The sequence below is a fragment of the Diceros bicornis genome, chromosome 9 (genome assembly GCF_020826845.1).
Source record: "Diceros bicornis minor isolate mBicDic1 chromosome 9, mDicBic1.mat.cur, whole genome shotgun sequence".
Classification (NCBI taxonomy): Eukaryota; Metazoa; Chordata; class Mammalia; order Perissodactyla; family Rhinocerotidae; genus Diceros; species Diceros bicornis.
Genome location: NC_080748.1, coordinates 51,479,302 through 51,499,085, shown reverse-complemented (window position 1 = coordinate 51,499,085; position 19,784 = coordinate 51,479,302).

The window sequence follows — 19,784 nt, the reverse complement described above, 5'->3', positions numbered from 1 at the left end:
GATTTCCCTAACTTCTACAATTTCAGGAAATTTGTCTAATGTCTGTATACATTCAAATTCATTCACCTACTCTATTTGCCTGGCTCTGAGAGAATTCTCCATTTAGTCAATGACAGACTGTGTATACGAAATTTTCCTCATTCTTCTGATGATTCTGTGAAAGCTCCAAACTTTAGAATATCTCCTCACTACAGATTACAGATGGGAAAATCAAGGAGCAAGAATCTTTCACCTTCTGCATATTAAATCTGGAAGAGCATAAATGCACACATGCGAGCACACACACACTTTGGAAAAATTCAGTCTGTGATTTGCTTGTACTGAAATTCGTTTTCCTGTCCAACATTCAATAATGTGGACTATCAGTGGATGAGAGGCTACTTGCTAGGCATGACAACGGCATGGCTTGGCATGTCACTATAATGACTTTCATGGTGTCACAGGTCATAACCTTTCTTGTATTTCATGAGACATACTTAACTTCACACAAAATGGAGTTTTTAAAGTCATTTACAAATTGAGTTTTACGAATTTAAAAGACCACCAGTTAGAGGGACCACGTTTGCCTACGGCATCGGCAATTACATATCTATTGTCAGTATATTAACCCGACCACAAGAAGTTCAACTAGAAGTAATATAAAAAGGTGGGGTTTGTTATGTATCCACTCTGTAGTTCAAGGGAGTAACCCTAAACCATTATGGTGAACTGAAGATTCATGCTTCTCTAATGAGCTCTTGTCTGGATCCTTCATAGTCCAGGCTCTGCTACTCTTGATCCCTGTGTTTCACAGTATTCTTTTGCATGAAGGTGTCCTTGACGCAGCAAATCCCACCCCCTCCTGACTTTTCTAGGGACATTGCTCCAGCATCTTTCCATCTCTATCCTGAGTCATCATACATGTTCCCTCTTTATTGGATCATCCCAAACAGAATTAAAACATACTGAAATTTCAGCCCCAAACCAATCTCTCTTGACCCTGCAACCCCCTCTAGCTACTATCCTGTTTCTCTGCTCTTCTTTACAGCAAAATTCCTCAAAAAAGTTGTTTATAATTTTCATAGCCAATCTGTTTTGTCCTATTTTCTTTTTAAACCCACTCCAATCAAGTTTTTGTCCCAACTACTCTACTGAAAATACTCTTGTCATGGCAACCAATGGTGTTGCTAAACCCAATCATCAAATTTATTTTCTGACCATCAATCAAACTGTGTTTGACACAGTTGATTGCTCCTTCCTCATTAATACATATTTTACCTCTATTATTTCCCTGATATCAGATACTCCTGGTTCCTTCTTCCTTACTAACCATCCTCCCTGACCTTGAACACTTGGAGTGTCTCACAGCTTTTCGCTCCTTTGTTTAGATGTATCTCCTTTGTGACCTCATTATTTTCTGTGGTTTTAAGTATCCTTCATATACTGATGCTCCCCAGCCTAGACGACTCCCCTGAATTTTAGAATTGTATATCTGATTGTTTACTTGCTATTGCTATACAGTTTGCTAGAAGGCATCTCTACATTAACAGGAACAAAATTTAACACCTGATGTATCTTTCTAGATTAGGGGTGAGAAATCTCTTCCATAGTCTCCCACCTCTAAGGAAATGGTAACTCCATTCTTCTAGTTATTCACACCAATAAATTTGAGTCATCTTTGCATTTTCTCTCTTCACCCTACATATAACCTGTCAGGAAATCATGTTCTCTCTACCTTCAAAATATAAGCAGAATCCAACTATTTATTACCATCTTGAATGCTGCTACTCTGATGCAAGTTAGCAACATCTCTTAACTTGACTACTGGAATGATCTTCTAATTGATGTCACTGTTCATCTCCTACCCTCTATTACCTATTCTCTACACAGCAGCCAGATAAAACCCTTTTTTTTTTTAGCAAAACTTTTAATACATAAGGCAGACCAGGTTGCTCCTCTGCTCAGAACTGCCAAGGGCTTTCCATCTTATTTTGAGTGAAAGTCAAATCCTTACCATGTCCTCAAGTTACTCTTGACTACACTGTGCATAACCTACATTAATATGATGAGCAATATGAGAGGAATAATGAGGGAAAAACCCAAGCTGCCACAATGTCCTTTTTTTTTTTTTTTTTTTGCTGAGGAAGAGTTGTCCTGAGCTAAGATGTGTTGCCAATCTTCCTCTTTTTGCTTGAGGAAGATTCGCCCTGAGCTAACGTCTATGCCAGTTGTCCTCTATTTTGTATGTGGGTCACCACCACAGCATGGCTGCTGATGAGTGGTGTCATCGCCCAGGAACTGAAGCCAGGCAGCCGAAGCAGAGCACGCCAAACTTAACCATTAGGCCACAGGGCCGGCCAGCACAATGTGCTTTTGACTGCTCTCCCTTGATTTCTTCTAGCTACCCTGGTCTTGCTTTTCTTTAAACAAGTTAGGCATGAATATACCTCAGGGCCTTCACACCGGCTGTTCCCTCTGCCTTGCATACATTTCTCTCCCCTGCCTTAATTCTCCCTCATTTCCTTAAGGACATTTTTCAAATGTCTCTTAACAAATAATACCTTCTCTGACGATCTTGTTCAAAGTGCACCTCTTTCTCCAAATCTCCCTACCCACTTCCTTGCTTTATATTTTCTTTATAACATTTATCACCATCTGACACACTATATATTTTACTTAATTATTGCATAATTAGTTGTCTTGCCTCACTAAGTGTAAAGTACATGAAGTCAGAGACTGGTACTTTTTTTCTATGGGGTAAATATTTGTTGAAAGAGTAAATGATTGAATATCAGTCTCTGGTTTAAGAGTTTTATTACTATTTGCAGATTATTCACATTTGTCGCTAAAATAACTGTTCAAAGTTTATTTCAAATAAGTCTTTATTTTTTAATTTCTTTGCAGATTTGTTTCCTCTCATGCACTCAAAAAGTGCCTGCTAATATTGATATGTTAATCTAAATTATTTCTCTCTCTCTAATATTTTTACTTGAGCATACACTTGCATTCTCTGTCATAAACTTATTTCGATACAGAGAATCAAGTTATATTTGGGTTTGGAACAAAATATAAACTTTGCAATTGGGCAGAAAACTGCATTTTAGTAGTTCAGGTTTTTCCCTGATAAACATTGCTAACCGAATTCAGGTAGACTCTATTAAAAAATTATTTCCTATAAATTTTAATTAACTATTAATTTTGCAATAGAGCTTTATGTTTTCTTGGTTTGTTTTGGAGGCTTTTCTCTAAAACTACTCGTTAATTTTCCAGGGGGTTGGTGGTGGTGGTGGTGGTGGTGGTGGTGATTTAAAGCATCTGATGGTAAGTTTTGGGCTCCAAAATAACAAATTCATCTAAAATGCTTGTAGGTGAAGTATCTTTACATTTAAGGCATGATGAAATTGTTCATCTCTAAAAAGAACAGTATTGTTAATCTCAAAATAAAATGACAGACAAAAAAATTTTCCTGTATTTCGTAACTTTTTAATTTTTTTTTTAGTAATTAACAATGAGAGCCATTAATTTAAATGTGGAGGTACTTCATTGAAAAAGATGCCTAAGAGTTGAATGTAAGCATATTGAGCATATTATTTGAAAATTGAACAGATATACTCTTTAAAAATAAGATTATCCTATGTTTCCTTTTTAGACACACTGTTGTAAACAAAGCTTGATAATTAATTATGGGTAAAAAACAAAAATGAAAATTTCAGTCTTTATAAGAAAAGGTTGAAAGAAGTGTAGGGATATAAACATCCTCAAGATATTTAACTTGAGGGAGATAAGAAGTTTTATTTATTTTGGAGGGAACAAGAAAATCTTTTAGAAGTCTTGAAAAATCAAGAATTTCAGAAAAACAAAAAATATTAATAGATCTATTAGAGATAGTTCAAGTGATCTAAATCTTCCCTTTTTTAGGCCATAAATGTGCTGTAAAGTTGATGAATCAATGAATAGATATATAAGAATATTGTATAATGTTATAAAGAAAATCAAGGAAAAAAATAAAACCAGGAGTCATTAAAAAGTGGATTCAAGGGTTGAAATGCAGAGTGGAATGAAATAATTTTCTTTTGCTTTTCATCGTTATCTTTTCTGAATTTCATTTTGTATGTGCATACTATCATTTTAACAAATATTTTAAAAATAAAGAAAAAAAGCAATGGAATGCACATCATTACCTGAATCACACTTGCAATATATACTCAAAAAATATGCATTGACAAACAGAAACCTAAATACAAATATACATTAAGAGCATGGAAACTCCTTTTAACATGTTGTTCTCCCTTTGAAGAAAGTTTGTGAATGTATGTTAAGGCGAGACTTTACCTCAATATTTAAATTTGTTTTAATTGTGAATTGTGTCTTATTTCCCCAGCTCTAAGTGTAGAAAGAAAAAAATTCCTACTTATTATTATGTTCACCAACTGCCAAGAAAAATATTGGATTTGGATCAGATATCTAGCAACAGAAAGCATTAGAGTTGCTCCAAAAAAAATAATGATTTGGTAGTATATTTTTAGTAGAAAAATAGAGAACGATTTGGAAAATAAACATTAAAATAGCAAAAGTTGAAAACAACAGCTGGATTGTTTGATCCTCAATGAACTTCTCCATTGAAGTCTGAGTGAATGATGGAAAAGAGAAGAATAAAGTAGGGCTGAGATATAAGATCAGGAGAGAAAGGAAGCTTTTATTTGCATGTTTCATCTGAGTGAACTCAAAGACTATTATGACATTCCCTACAGGTACTTAAAAGTAACTCTGAGTTAGAAGAAAAAAAAGAAAATCCAGTGAATAAAACTCTTTGTTTAAGGCTCTAAATTACTCAAATCCCTAGAAGACACTTGTACTTTTACTTTTTCTCAAAAATTAAAATTTTGAAATATTTGATGTTCTTTCCAAATAATTATAACACACACAAAAAATTATCAAGTAAGCAAGAAATGGCTACTCTGATTCTGCAGAGGCCTGCTTGTCTTAAACGTTTATTTTACTGTGTTCATAATCCCCTACTGCACTGAACTTGACAGCAGTGTTAAGTGAATAGCAGGGGAGCAGAGTGATTTGTTTAAAACATTGAAGAGTGCAAGGGGAAAGACAGATTATCAGCATTTGTAGGATTATAAACATAGATCAATTAATGCAGTTAAAGATTTCCTCTCAGTGACTACCCTGGAATATCCCGGAGTCTTGGAGAACATGGGGTCATCTTCCAGTTAATATGACATGGCTACTTCATATTTTCTGGGTACTTTCCCATTCATTTGCTCTTTCTATTTGTATGTATTAAAAATTTGGTTGTATTTCTAGTTGCCAACTCTTGATGTCCCTTGGGTCTGTAAAAGTGTGTCTAAGGTGTTGCCCCCCCCCAAAACCCTTCAATATGTTGTTGATTAAATTACTGTTCCAATCACTTCTCTTCTTCTTTGGAAATGGTTTATATATTCATACTTTTTTGCCATGGAACTTTGCAGTGCCTTGACTCTAGGCAGAGAATTTTTGCCTATCCCACTGGCATTGAGCTTGGTCATGTGACTTGCCTTGGCTAAAAGAATGTGCGCAGACATGAAGCCAAACCAAGACCAGCAGAGCTCAGGTGAATACAGTCAAGTCCAGCCAATTCCAGTCAAGCCTAGTGAAGCCCAGCCAAACCCAACAGCTGCCATCCAATCTCCTAAAAAGCACAGCTCTAAAGTGACGTGAGCAAGAAACAAATGTTCACTGTTATGGGCCACTGAAAACTTGGGGTTGTTTGTTGGGGCAGCAAATGCTGACTGTTTCATGCTGCTGTTTCTGTAAATGTTGACGGTTGACACAGAAAATAAGGTTTTTACAAAATTGGCAAAGAATGAGTCAGTGATAGGGATTAACAGAGAGACACATCAATTTTTATAAATTTTTATATATTGGAAGTTGTTGCTCTTAGTTTTCATTCAAACATAAATTAACCCAGGCCTGATCCCACAGGTTCCTTTCCTAAATTTGTTCTTAGAGAATCTGATGGGAAACTCTGCAATTCTAAATGAAAGTGAACCTGCCTGATACTGTGTGAATTGGAAGCAACACCAAGTTATACAAATTTTAACTTGAGGTGGATGTGAGTTTATGAACTACTAGGGTTATGTAAGTAATAAGGTCACGTCTTCAAGCCTTGGAATGCTCCATATATACTTGGTGCTCACTTCTTAGGTACTGCATGCAGTAGGAACATCTTTTGTGTGTCTCTTTCTTTGCCCAGAGAATCTTTCCTTGATTCAGTTTATTAAACATGAACTGTTTATGGCTCTAAGAGTTGGTACTCTTTTGTTAGTAAGTTACACAACCCAACTCATTCCAGTCTTTACAAAACAGACGTTTCACTGGATCACATACTTGGCAAATCCCAGGGTATCTAGATACAAATAAAGATCTCTCTCTCTCTCTCTCTCTCTCTCTCTCTCACACACACACACACACACACAAACACATACACAAACATACACTCCCTCTTTATCCATCTATTTCCCAAATCTCAGCTTTCCTTATCTCTGCTTTTCTTTGCATGCTGGCCTCCTTCTTCCTTGCCAAAGTAAGGCTAACTCCATGAAATGTGAAAGGTGGCTGCTGAGTCCCAAGCTTGCAGATGTAGGTCCACATTTTGAGATTAATAGGCAATCTTACTTGCTAGCTTTAGAGAAGAGCCCCAGGGAGATCTCTGATTGGCTCAGCAGGGGTAACTTGTTCCAGGGAAATCTCTGATTGGCTCAGTCTGGATCCTTTTTCCACCAATGCGACCTGCTGTATTGTTTGCCTTGATTGACTGTCCCAATAAAAACACATAGAATAATTAAGGTTCTCCACAAATGAACCAGAAGAATAGAGATAAAAAAGGCTCCTGAGTAGAAGAAACTTTAAATTACTCCTGTCTAATACAGACTCACCTCTATACATTTAAGGAGCTCATTTCTAGGAGGGAGAAGAACATAGACCTTTTGATTTTTTCCATTTTCTTTGAGCATCTATGTCTGGTCCTTGGGATTCATAACTTTACCTCAGCCCAGGTCTCTTTATTTATTTTGTTTTGCCAAATGACTTTCTCTAGCTAAAGGTATTTCTAGCTTGAGGTGACAAGAATAGTTTCAAGCTAGTTTCTGGACTCATGAAATAAGAGAGAAAATGTTAATAATAATAACTGTCACTGGATTTCTTGTACAAGGATAATATATTTAGAAAAGGGTCATAAGTGTTTGGCTTGAGAGTGAGATCCTGGGGCATTAGAATAAGAGAGGTATTTGGCATTTACCAGGAAGAAAGAGAGGAAGAGTGGAAAGAAAGTGAAAACACGCAATGAGGCAGAGGAACCAGCTTAGTTGTTAAAGACTTCATTCTTCTAAATATAATCCTTCTCTATAACTCCCAAATATTTACTAAAATTATTAAAACCAAATGATTGGAATATGTGGACTTTGTGCAGAAAAAAGAGAAGAGACTGGGTTTTGCGTCCAGGTGGAGACAAGCTAAGGTGAAATACATGGGCGGCAAAGAGCACAAGGAAGTACAAGCCATGTGCAATTTTCAGAATGGTGTGGTGGACTCTGGATTCTCCCAGGCTGTAAATGCGAGACATTATCAAAGCTAACCAAATCTCTGAGGAGTGAGAAAGCCATAATTGACTTCTGGGATAATAGCTTCTAAAATCGATATTCCTATAGACTGATCAGGAAAATTATCTAAATTCTTTTAGTTCTATGATTGCAAAGTATTTTTATCTGCCACATCCTAGCACTCTACAAAGTAGAAACATTCCAAAATATTGGGTGAATGGCAAAGGAATCCTCTTGTGTGTATTGCGTGTTGGTTTTGTCACATAGTGTGTGGTCTGATCTGCTCTAGCATAAAGTAGTGTTTAACTTAGCACGTTGAAACAACAACACTTTATTTGCTCATGATTCTGTGGGTCAGCAATTGGGGCTGGGTTCGACTGCCCTTACTCATACTTTTGGGCCTTGGCTAGGATGGAGATGTCTGGGACCTCTCTCTATGTATCCTCTCTCATCCTCTGACATACTAGTCCAGGTTTTGGTTTTTTTCACCATGACAGAAGAGTTCCCAGCAGCAAGAGAAGGAAAGGCCCAATGCACAAGTACTTTTCAAAGTCTCTGATTGTGCATAATTGTAATAGCTCATTGATCAAAGCAAGTCACATTCGCAAGCCCAAAATCAATATGGGTGAGGCCTATGCACTACAGACTGGAAGCTGTTAATGTAACAACCTACCATAGAAACCTTATGATCACTGATTATGAAAAGTTCTGAGTATATGCTATGAGTTTAGTGTCTTCAATAAAGACTGTCCTTGAGGATCAGAGTGTGTCTGTGTGTTTGTATTTGTGTGTGAATTTTCTCCTGTTATCACATAAAGGAAAAAGGTTAAACGCTTTTGTAAAAGGCTATACTTCTGCTTAGAGTATGAAATGAAAGTTGGCCCTATGAAGTTAATATTTTCCAAAAATGACCACAGCAATGTTCTGTTTCACAATATTCACAATTAAAATGCCTACCTATTTTCTTCACTCAGAGGTAGCTTTTTTCAAATATGTAGGAAAAAGTTCTATGAGAATATTGAATGTGTAGGTTTTTGCTCTCCATTTTATACTTGGAGTCTAGCACATAGCTTAGCATATATTAGATGCCCAATATTAGTTTGAATAAATGAATGAGTGAATTCATTAACTAAGCAATGGATGAGTTGTTGAATAGATAAAAAAGAATCGTCTTATCTGGTCAGATATGTTAAATATTATAGTTATAAAAATAACACAAGTAGTTTTGTTTACATTTTAAAGTGTAGTAAAATAAAATTAACTTTAATCTTTATATGTAGTCTGAGAGCAATGCAGTACACCTGAAATTGTACTTAACATGAATATTTAGTTTAGAGTCAAAATAAATTCTTCTGTGCATTTTTTTTCCTAACACACACATCCCATTGGAAATCGTGGTCATGCCCATATTTTCAGCCACCATCTGTAGTATGATGATCCTCAAATTGATGTGCCAATATAGTCCTTATTTCTGATCTCTCGAACTTTCTAATAGAAATCTCTGGTTGAAAATCTCTAGGCAGGTCAAATTTAAAACTTTCAGAAGTGAACTTACCTTTTTTCTATAACGTTGGTTTATTCCTCAATATTTTCTGTCTTGATGCCCATTATCTTCTATATAGTTACCCAAATCATAAAACTAAGAGTCTAAGTTTCTATCACCATTGCCCACGTTTAATCAGTCCTACTACCTGATATCTATCAAATTCATTCTCGACCATCTCTCCCCATGGTCATTATCTTGGTTTGAAACTTTATTATCTCTATAGCTTAAGGAAAAAAGTAAAAGAAACAAACCAAAAAATCTACTTAATTCATCCTTCTTTATATAGTCAGTCCTTCCTTCATAGTTTTGCCAGACTATTTCTAAACCTAAATCTGATGGTGTCTTTCCCCTTCTAAATGTATTTAATCACCATAACCCTTCTAAAATAAGTCCACAAGCATTTCTTGTTATACAAGCACTTTGTCATCTGCAATAAGCCTATATATAGTTACACATTCCATCAAACCCTTTTTTCCTCTGGAAATATACATATAATAGTAATATAGAATAGTTGTTATCTGTATGCCTCATGCATTGGTAACTTTTTTGCCTCTGCTAGAAATGCTCTACTCAACTCCACTTGTCTACTATTCATTCTTTAAGTATAAATGCTAGTATTACCCCCACCTACACTGCCTCTTTCCCCATTTAGATCCTCCGTTATTTATATCCCAGCATGAAATAGTCCACACCTGCTTCGTACTCATCTCATTGTTTTGTGATTATTTGTACACATATCTGTTCCCATGATTTCTTACTGAAAGTATAAAGTATATTGATATATATTGCTGTGCCAGTTAGAGTTCCACTAGAGAAACAGAACCAATAGGAAATATATATATTAAGACATTTATGGCAAGGAATTAGTTTATATGATTGTGGGGACTGGCTAAGCAAGTCCAAAATCTGTAGGGCTGGCTATCAAGAAGGGCAGGCTGGAACTCTCAAAGAGGGCATGAAGTTGCTGGAATTTCTTCAAACTGGAAGCCGAAGGCTTTTCAACTGATTGAATAAGGTCCACCCAGATTATCTAGGATAATCTCATATACAATTATGATTATCATTACTGATTATCAACTGATTATGGACTTTTATCACATCTACAAAATATCTTCACAGCAACACTTAGAACAGAGTTTGAGTAACTACGGACCATAGCCTAGCCAAGTTGACACATCAAAAACCATCACAATTGCAAATATAACTTTAATACGATCTGCATTATGTTAGGATGGGAGAACTGAAAACAGGGAGAGGGGCTAACTTTTAGATTTAGAATTGATTATATTCTACCTTAAAACAATGTACAGTTAAGGTGTGAACTTCTTTCACAGTGTAAAATTAGTTTTGCAAAGCTAAGAATGAATCCTGGATTATAACTTTAGGCAACAGGATAATTAAGTAGAAACATCTCATATCTACCTAATTTGAAAATTCAAATAATTAATGTTCTTAATTAATATTCTAATTATTACTTTTTTAAAGATTAAAATCTTAAAAAATAAAAAATATTAACATACATTTCATTGCTTACAAAATCCACATTTTAATAAACCCTTAACATATTGTTATTATAATGAGTGAATACATAATATATGCTAAGAGTAAAATGTATAATTTTACCTGGGTTAATAATATTTATCACTGCAATAATTGATGTCATACATGATGTGCTGACCTAAAACCAAAAATGTTTGAAAATAATTTGTAAAGCGCCCCAAAGAAAAACAAATTTACAACCTATGTGTTTAAAAGTTAATGTACATTTTCAGGGCATTCACAGGTAGAGGGAGGCAACAGATACTGTCCCCTAGTCTAGCACATCCATACTCATAACATCTATTTGCTTTGCTTTGTCAAAACATATGAAAAATCATTAAAGTGTTTTAATAAATGTCTGTTTTTTCTGCTCATTCATCTTATAAATATTAATTAGCCATGGATCAGGCAATTAAAGTTTAATCAATTTGCACTAATTAGCACCACATACTTGCATAAAAAGATAAAACCAACTCCTGCATCTGGCTGTTATTTGCAGTTTTTGTCAAGTGCTGATGAGTTTAATCTTGAAGGGAAGATTAAGAAGAAAAGAAAAAAGTAAATCAAGAAAGTAGTGTTAATTTTATTAAATTTTCACGCAAAGCACTGGTCATGAGTATCACGGAGATAAAGCCAGCAACATTACACTTTTTTACCAAAACCTGATTCACCTTCTTTTTCCTCATGGTCCCATCCAAAAGGGCAGGACTCCATATCTTCTACTTGTGACACTGCCACATGCATTTTATTTAATATTCCCCATGAATTCAAGTCTGATTCATTTCTATTTTTCGTGACTTAAAAGCTTTTAAAACGAATGGTTCCTGTAGCTATACACATAGACAGTAAGGATCCATTTTCTTCCTTCAGAATGAATATGAATGGTCTGTGTCGGAGGAGAAATTTAAAAGTTGTAGCCTTACAAATGAAATTGAAATGTTCCTCACTAAAAATTACACGCAACTGTTCCGATGAGAGAGATCTCTGAAAGACTTGCAATTTGCATTCCAATCTTTTGTGGGCATTTCATAGCTGAACACATTTTTGTCCCACACAGACTTTAAGAGACTAACTCCTGCTTCTCTGTCTTTGACTTCTGAATTTGATTAAATAAATTACACTGCCAGTCTAGTAAGGAGACATTGTACAGTGCATTTGCATTACTATTTTGTGTTTTAATAACCAGAGAAAATAAAGTGTTCCATTACTGCCTATTCACATAATTGACAAGGATTATAGAGAATGGAACTAGTCTTTAATCACTGATGGAAATTTATCTTAGGCTTGGCAGGTAAAACTACACGTTTTAAGATGATTTAGCATTGTACTAAAAAATAGAGCATGATTCATAAAAAAAGCTATGCACCATTTACATGGGGATTTTTATTCAGTTTATGCAAGAATAGACCAGTGAATGGTTATTGATATTTTTCAAATAAAGTATGTATGATTCATTAAACTCACTATTCCCCTGTGAACAAGCCACTGCTCTGTTAAACCCTCTTTGCATACATATCCCATAAAGAGAGTAAAGGCAGAAAAAGGGGGTGTCGTGCTTCAATGTTTTCTTTTAAAAAAGTGCCTAAAACTGAGAACACATACAGTAATAGATAATTCTCTAAACTACCATCTGGATTTCAATACATATGATTATTCACCCATTGTTGAAAAAATGTGAATATGTTCTTTGTTGATACAGTATATGCATGCTGGGATAGAGATATATACCTGTGTATACTTTGAAAAAGAAGACTATGAATCAGATTCTGGTCCTCTAGAATCTTTCTACTATGAATGTAGTGTATGAAAAAACGTTTTTTAAAAAAATAACATAGCTTCATGGGGCAAAGAAAGAAGATATCATTGCTATGTTTCAGTAGACTCCTCATGAACACATTCCCTATCTTCTTACATGAACAATACTTCAAGTCCAGGCTTATGTTTGTAGGTAGAGGGAAGCCAGCATAGTATAGTGGCAAGATCTGAGTATATATCTATGTTCTGTCCCCATCAAGGCAAAAGGTTTCAGGCAACACTTTTAATCTTTCTAATTCGCTATCTTCTGCCATACAAAATAGGGGTTGATTCTCTGTTTTGTTCAATAAGTATTTGTTGACTGTGTATTTGTTCATGAATAGTATAGGTAACCAAAACGTGTATCACTTGAGAAATGGTCAAAGGAATTATGTTACATCTAGAGAGCGACAGGTATCATGATTATCGTTAATATTTGAATATATACAACATGGAAGAGGAATTTAAAACTTACTCTGTTTGATTCCAGGAGGAAGGAGAAATGTATAGAAGTCACAGGAAGATAAACATTTACCCCTTGTAGAAAAGAACCCTTAAATATAAAAGTATGACTTTTAAATACTTCGTCACGGGAAGAAATGAGTCTAGTTGATCCTTTGTGAAGATTCTTCGTGAGAAATGTTGCTACTGAATAGAGCTGGAAACCAATTATAAGATTATAGGAGAAAATAGAAAATATGATATAAATATGTAAAAAATTATGCATTTTGGCAACATCTTCCCTTCATAAAACATAGTGATAAATTGCTGAAGTTTTTAATCATAGTATGCAAGTTTGATTTCCCTATCCATTTAAGATTAACACAAATAAATTCCCATTGTCATTGTTAACCTGGATCCCCAAAATAGTACACTCTCCTTTACAAACTGAGAGCCAGGTATTGACATGTTCTTCTTTCTTAAGCCATTTTGTATAGCTGAAATATATGTGTTTTTTTTTTTTAAAGCACAACTTATATGGCACAGTTTTCTGAAATTCTGTAGCTTAAAATTATTCTCAGTTCCTACATTTTTCTGAGAGAAGAAAGTCAATGCAAAAATTATGTTGGAATTAACTTTTCTTCTCAGTCCTTCCCATTCCATTGTACATTTTTGAGAGAATATAATTGAGAAATAAATGGATCTTCATAGCTTATTCTAGCCTATTCGATAGAATTTCCTCAGTCTGTATATACACTATTCATTAGAATAATGAAGACCATAGAGTAATGGAAAGCATCCTTTCTCCAGACAATTAGAAATATTGTTCATTATCTGAAAAATATTTATCTACTTTTTAGGCATAAATTCTACAATTGGATATATTTAAAGAAAGCAAATGAAGGCTTAGAAATGTTCAAAATAAAAAAATGGTATATATCTTTGAATTTGTTGATATTTTGTCCCATTTTCCAATAATGTAACTTATAAGTATTGTATACTATGATTAATTAATGAAGGTATAAAACAACTTATGAAATGGTAATAAAAGAAGTCAATAGCTTTATGAAGAAATCAGTGTTACAGCTTTTTATAAAATTGAATGTTATAATAATTTTTATCTGAATCAAATTTAGAGATACATCATAAAAAATAAAAAACAACACAGTTGTGTTAACCAATTTATTTATTTCTTAAGGCACTAATAATTACCTAAAGTTCTACTAATTTAGTTATCTAAGATATCTATCTTAGACATCTTATTTACATAGATAATTTATTCAGTTATCTAAGATTTAGTTATCTATTTAGTTATTTAGTTAGATAACTACCTAAGATAACTAAATCTTGCCTGTAAGATGTAAGCAGGATTGATAATTTAGTAAAGAAAAAACAGAATTTTTAAGGAAAAAAATTAAATACAGTACATTTGTTCTCCATCTGGTAAAACAGAGAAACTTAAGACAAACTATGTTGTAATTAACTCAAGTAGAAGGAGTATTTGAGAAAAGAAGTGGAAAGTATGAGCAGAAATGTGAACGCATTCTTCCTCAGGTGATTTTTTTTTTTTTAAAAGGTGAGTCTGCACATTCTGTGAACTGGGAAAGGAAGGCTCCAGTGACTACCCCAGGCTCTGTCAGCTCAGAGCCTTGGCTCCACTAACTCCCTTGCTCCCTGCTCCAGAAATGAAGTGGGGATGCTGTCTCCCATCCCAGGACCCAAGTCCATAGTACAGCAGGAATCAGAGAGAGAGATTTTGACAATTTTTACATAGGACACTTTGTTTTGAGCAATTTCCGGAAATGGGAAAACTCTGGCTGAAAGAAAATATGTTTTCAGGAAAAAAAAAATCAATCATCTACTGTTACATTGCAAACCATTTATTCTGACAGGCAAACATTTATCTGAAATCCTACCAATGGTACAGAATAGCTGTGGTTATTTTCCAGAATTTAATAGCTTCCTATCCCTGGAAAAGCATGCCTATTGACTCCTTCATGACACAATTCATGAAACTTTCTCTAAAATTCTCTGATTATTAGAAAACCAATTACTGAGAAATCCCTTTGGTCCCTTGTAATCTTTTCCCATATTTAATATTGGACGCTTCATGTATGTTTTTCACGTACTCTGTGAGTATTTTGCATTTCTTTATCATGTTTTCCCTTGAGAAAACATGCCTAATTAAAACACTTGTACAGTGCCAAGAACTCCATGAAAACTTATGTGTTAGAAATGAGTGTGATGCTTTTCTATCACCATTGCATGAGACTCTACCAATGCTTAGGAGCAATTGTAATGTGAAGAAGAATATCCAATCAGGTTACAATGATTAAGTGGACTACTGGAGACAGATATGATAATGAATATTAAACCAACCTTGTTAGAGTTTTTTTCCCTTAACATGGTGATTAGAGAGGGTCATTTTAAAATGAGACCATTTTTACACTAAACGAAAATCTAGAATATCAGGAATAAAATACATTTGGTAGAAGAAATATGACTGCAATTTCCTTTCCTTCCCTTCAAAAAATAGATATAGTACTTTTTGGTTACTGTTGTTGAACTAAAAGTTTGCAAATTACTTGCTTTAAATTAAAAACCTGATAGTAAAATGCAGGATATGCTTATGGATAAATTTTGATGTTGGCAAAAGTCCTGTTTAGTGACATCTCCAATGTCCTTTCAGGCACATGTCTCCTCATAAACTCCCACCTCTCTCTTGTCTAACTGGGGTCTTCCTGACACACTCTTCTTAATACCTGGTCTTAAAACATTTTCTAGTGTGTCTCTCCATTTTTCACCAAACTCCAATCAAAATGTATATCTTTATTTCTCATTTCCATAGCCTCAATCTGCCCACTGTCAGACCATATATTTCAGCTAGAACTGGCTTTGTCTTGTCTGCTTGACAATTGGGGAAATATACTCTTTTCATAAAAGAAAATTTAATTTTGTCCAAAATTCAGAATGGGCATATGGGGCTTGCTTGTCTCAGTTCCATGATGCCTGGAGACTAACTTGGGGTGGCTCAAGAGCTGGTATGGATCAATTGGAGATATTCGTCTGGGGCCTCAGTTCTTAATTTTAGCTGTCTTGACTGGAAGGTCCAAGAAGCCTTCACTCACATGTCTGATATCTCAGTATTTTCCTTATAACCTCTCTGTTTCCATGTGGCTAGGTTGGTCTTCTGAGTATGGAGGTCTCAAACTAGTTCAACATGGTAGCTGTCTTCCAAGAAGAAGGAACACAAGTTGTCAGTCCTCTTATAAGCATAAACTAGGAATGAACACATCGTCACTTCCACTGTATTCTATTGGCTTAAACATAAACAAGCCCAGCCCATACTCTGCCTCTGAAAGGGAAAGATGGGAAAAAGTTTGCAGCTACCATCTAGCCACATATTATTTACATTCCTCCTACTTTCAAAATGCACTCAGTCTCTCCCATGATACCCTAAAGTCTCATCCCATTATGTCATCATATTTGAGTCTGGAACTTATTATCTAAATAGGTCCAAGTGGGTTAAACAACTCTGGTGCAGTTCCTCAGGTGTAATTCCTTGGATACAACTCCTCATGACCTGAAAACTGTGAAATAAAGTTATCTGCCTTCCACACACGACATGCAATTATAAGGTTTGAATAGGAAAACTTCAACAGACACTCCCATTCAAAAAGGGAGACCATAGGGACCAGACAGCTGTTACTAGCCCATAGCATTTCTGAAATCCTGCCATGTCCATATCACTGGTTTCTTGATTAAGGCATAGCCTTGTTCTCTGGAAATGGTTCTCTGTGTGTCTTGGGTGCATTTGCTGAGCTCTTGACTCCACCCTCTGAGTAATTCTTTCTTTTCTATAGAAAAGTAACTATATTTGCTGCTGAGTAGCTTCCTTATCCTATTTTCTGGTTATTAGACATTCTAGGGCCAAAAGGACTTCTTTTCATTTTGAGCTGTCGCTGTCGCTTTTAGACCAAGCTGGTATAATTCCTTTAACATTTCTTGGGTCTCCTATATATTACACTTTAATCCACTCACTTAGTCAGAAGCCATAACTAGAAATCTTTTTTGAAGACAGATCTCTCTCTACCTTGGCTGAGAATTAGTGCGCTGTGGGACGATGTCCTTAAGATTCTTAGAAATCTTTTGGCTCACTTTGCAGATCCGCTAACCACTGCCATAAAATTTTTTGAGGTATTAACAAAGGGTCTTGCAGGCTGAGGTTATTTCTTAAGTTGAGAATCTTTTTCCAGGAGAGGCTAGAGATGAGGAACAGTTTTAATTTGAACGCACTGCGTTTTGACTCAGAAAGGTTTCCTCTAGATGTGACTGGAAACCGAACAGCTCTTTCTTTAGTTCATTTCTCTCTAGCCATATCTTATCATACACAGCTAAAAGAAATCCATTGGCACTTTGAACACACTGAGTGGAAATTTCCTTGACAAAATTCACTAGTTCATTAGGTATGTTTCTATTTTCCAGGGTTTGCCAAGTTTTCCACTACTACCTAACATAGGTCTCCTTTTTCCCAGACTCCAACAACAGTTTCCGTATTGTCCTTCAATATTTAACTAGTACTCTTCTTGAGGGCATTTAGGCCTAAGCTCTTGGTAAGGTCCCAAAGATAATGCTATGTATTTTAGATTTTTGTGATGGAAATATTCCTCTTCCTAGTAAGAAATTCTGTTCCAGTTATTAAATATCTTTTCTTCTCATGGAAAAAAAAAAAACCCAAATATAAAACAATTTATTATTGGCTTTCATAGTTCTATGGCTTGACTGCATAGCCTGTCCATTGAAGTCTCTTATACAGTTCAATTAGACAGTGGCTGGAGTTGGAGTCATTTGAATGTTCAACTGGGTTCACAGTCCAGATTCTTTATACTTCATTCACAGGATGAGCTTCTCCTAACACATGCCTTTTTTAGGTAAGAAACATGTATAGGGAAGAAGGGGCACTGCCAGATTCTTTTCTTTAGTAGCTGCCAGGTCCCCTTTTCTTCAAATATTTGCTGGATACATGAACTTCTGAGTCATGCTGGAAAGGTGTAGAAAAATAAAGAAATAAAGGAATTACTTCACTCTTACTACTGTGAGCTAGTTTCCATAGGATAGACATTGGTTCTCCATAGGATAGACATTGTCAAAGCTGACTCTTTCTCTGAGGCCTGTACATTTCCATAAATATCTTACCTGCTTTTCCCTGAGTGATGCATAGCCTCTAGTTAGTCACTCAATTTCTGGCACTTTCTGGTATAGTCTAGGCATTCTCTAAGCAATCATCTTGAATAAGCTCTAAGATAACCTTAGGTCAGTCCATTTATATTCATCTAATCTATATCTTTTATTAGCTTTATTGTGGTAAAAAATATGTGCAAAAACTCTATGCATTTAAAGTGTACAATTTTATGAATACAGATGTGTACAATCATGAAACCACTGCCAAAGTCAAGATACAGAACATTTCCATCACCCTAAAGGCTTCCTTGTGCCCCTTTGCAATTTGTGCCTCTCTTCACTCCTGGCCACCCCCCAAAACACTAGTCAGCTATTAGTCACTATAGATTACTTTGCCTTTCATAGAATTTTACATTAATGGACTCATATAACATGAGTACATATTCTTTGTGTCTGTCTTCTTTCACTCAATATAATGGTGTTGAGATTTACTCATGTTGTTGTGTGCATTGGTATTCATTCTTTTTATTGCTAGGTAGTACTCTATTATATGCTTACACCTGTGGATAGGCATTGGTCCTTCAGCTTTGAGCTACTTATAAAAAAGTTGTTATGAACATTCATGTAAAAGTCTTTGTGTGGACATATATTTTTAATTCTCCTGAGTAAATACCTAGCAGTGGAATGGCCAAGTTATATGGTAACTGAATATTTAATTTTGATTAAACTTCCAGTTTTTCAGAGTGATTGTAAGTTCCAGTTGCTTCATATTCTCACTAACACTTGGAACTATCAGTCTCTTCTATTTTAGCTATTGCGGTGGATGTGCCCTAGCATATTATTGTGGATATACCTTGCATTTTCTTTTGACAATTTTTTCAAGTTGAATGATATGTCATAGGCATTCTTTATATATTTTAGACACATTTTTTTTTGTCAGAGGTACATATTGCAAATATTACCTCCCATTTTGTACTGACCTTTTCATTTTCTCAGTGTGTTTTTTGAAAATATGTCTTTAATTTTGAAAAATTTCTAGTTATTAATTTTTATGGCTGGTGCTTTCTACATCTTATCTGAGAAATATTTGCTTACTCTCAGGTTGCAAAGATGTTCTATGTTTTCTTCAGTTTTAAAATAATTTTAGCTTTTATATATGATCCATTTCTGGTTAAATTTTGTGTGTTATGTAAAAGAAGGATTAATGTTTATTTTATTTCATATGAATATCCAGCAGTTACAGTACAATTTATTGTAAAGATTTTCTATTGCCACTGAATTGCTTTGGCACCTTTGTCAAAACATATATGCATCAATCCATTTCTTAACTCTATTCTGTTTTATTGATTTATATACCTATTCTTTTATCAAGGTCACATTGTTTGATAATCTTAGCTTTTATTAAGTCTTAAAATCAAGTATTGTAAGTCACTTGACTTTGTTAATTTATCAAATATTTGTTCATTCTAGTTAATTTGAATTTACCTACAAAATTCAGGTATAATTTTTTTAATTTGTATAAGAAAAACCTGTTGGGATTTGGACTGGGATTGTGTTGAATGTAGGTCAATTTAGGAAGAATTGACATCTGAACAATCCATAAACATGTCAAATGGAGACAATTTTACTTCTTCTTTTCCAATACATATTTATGCCCTTTATTTCTTTATTTGCTGGCAAAGACCACTAGTAGAATACTGAATAGTAGTAGTGAG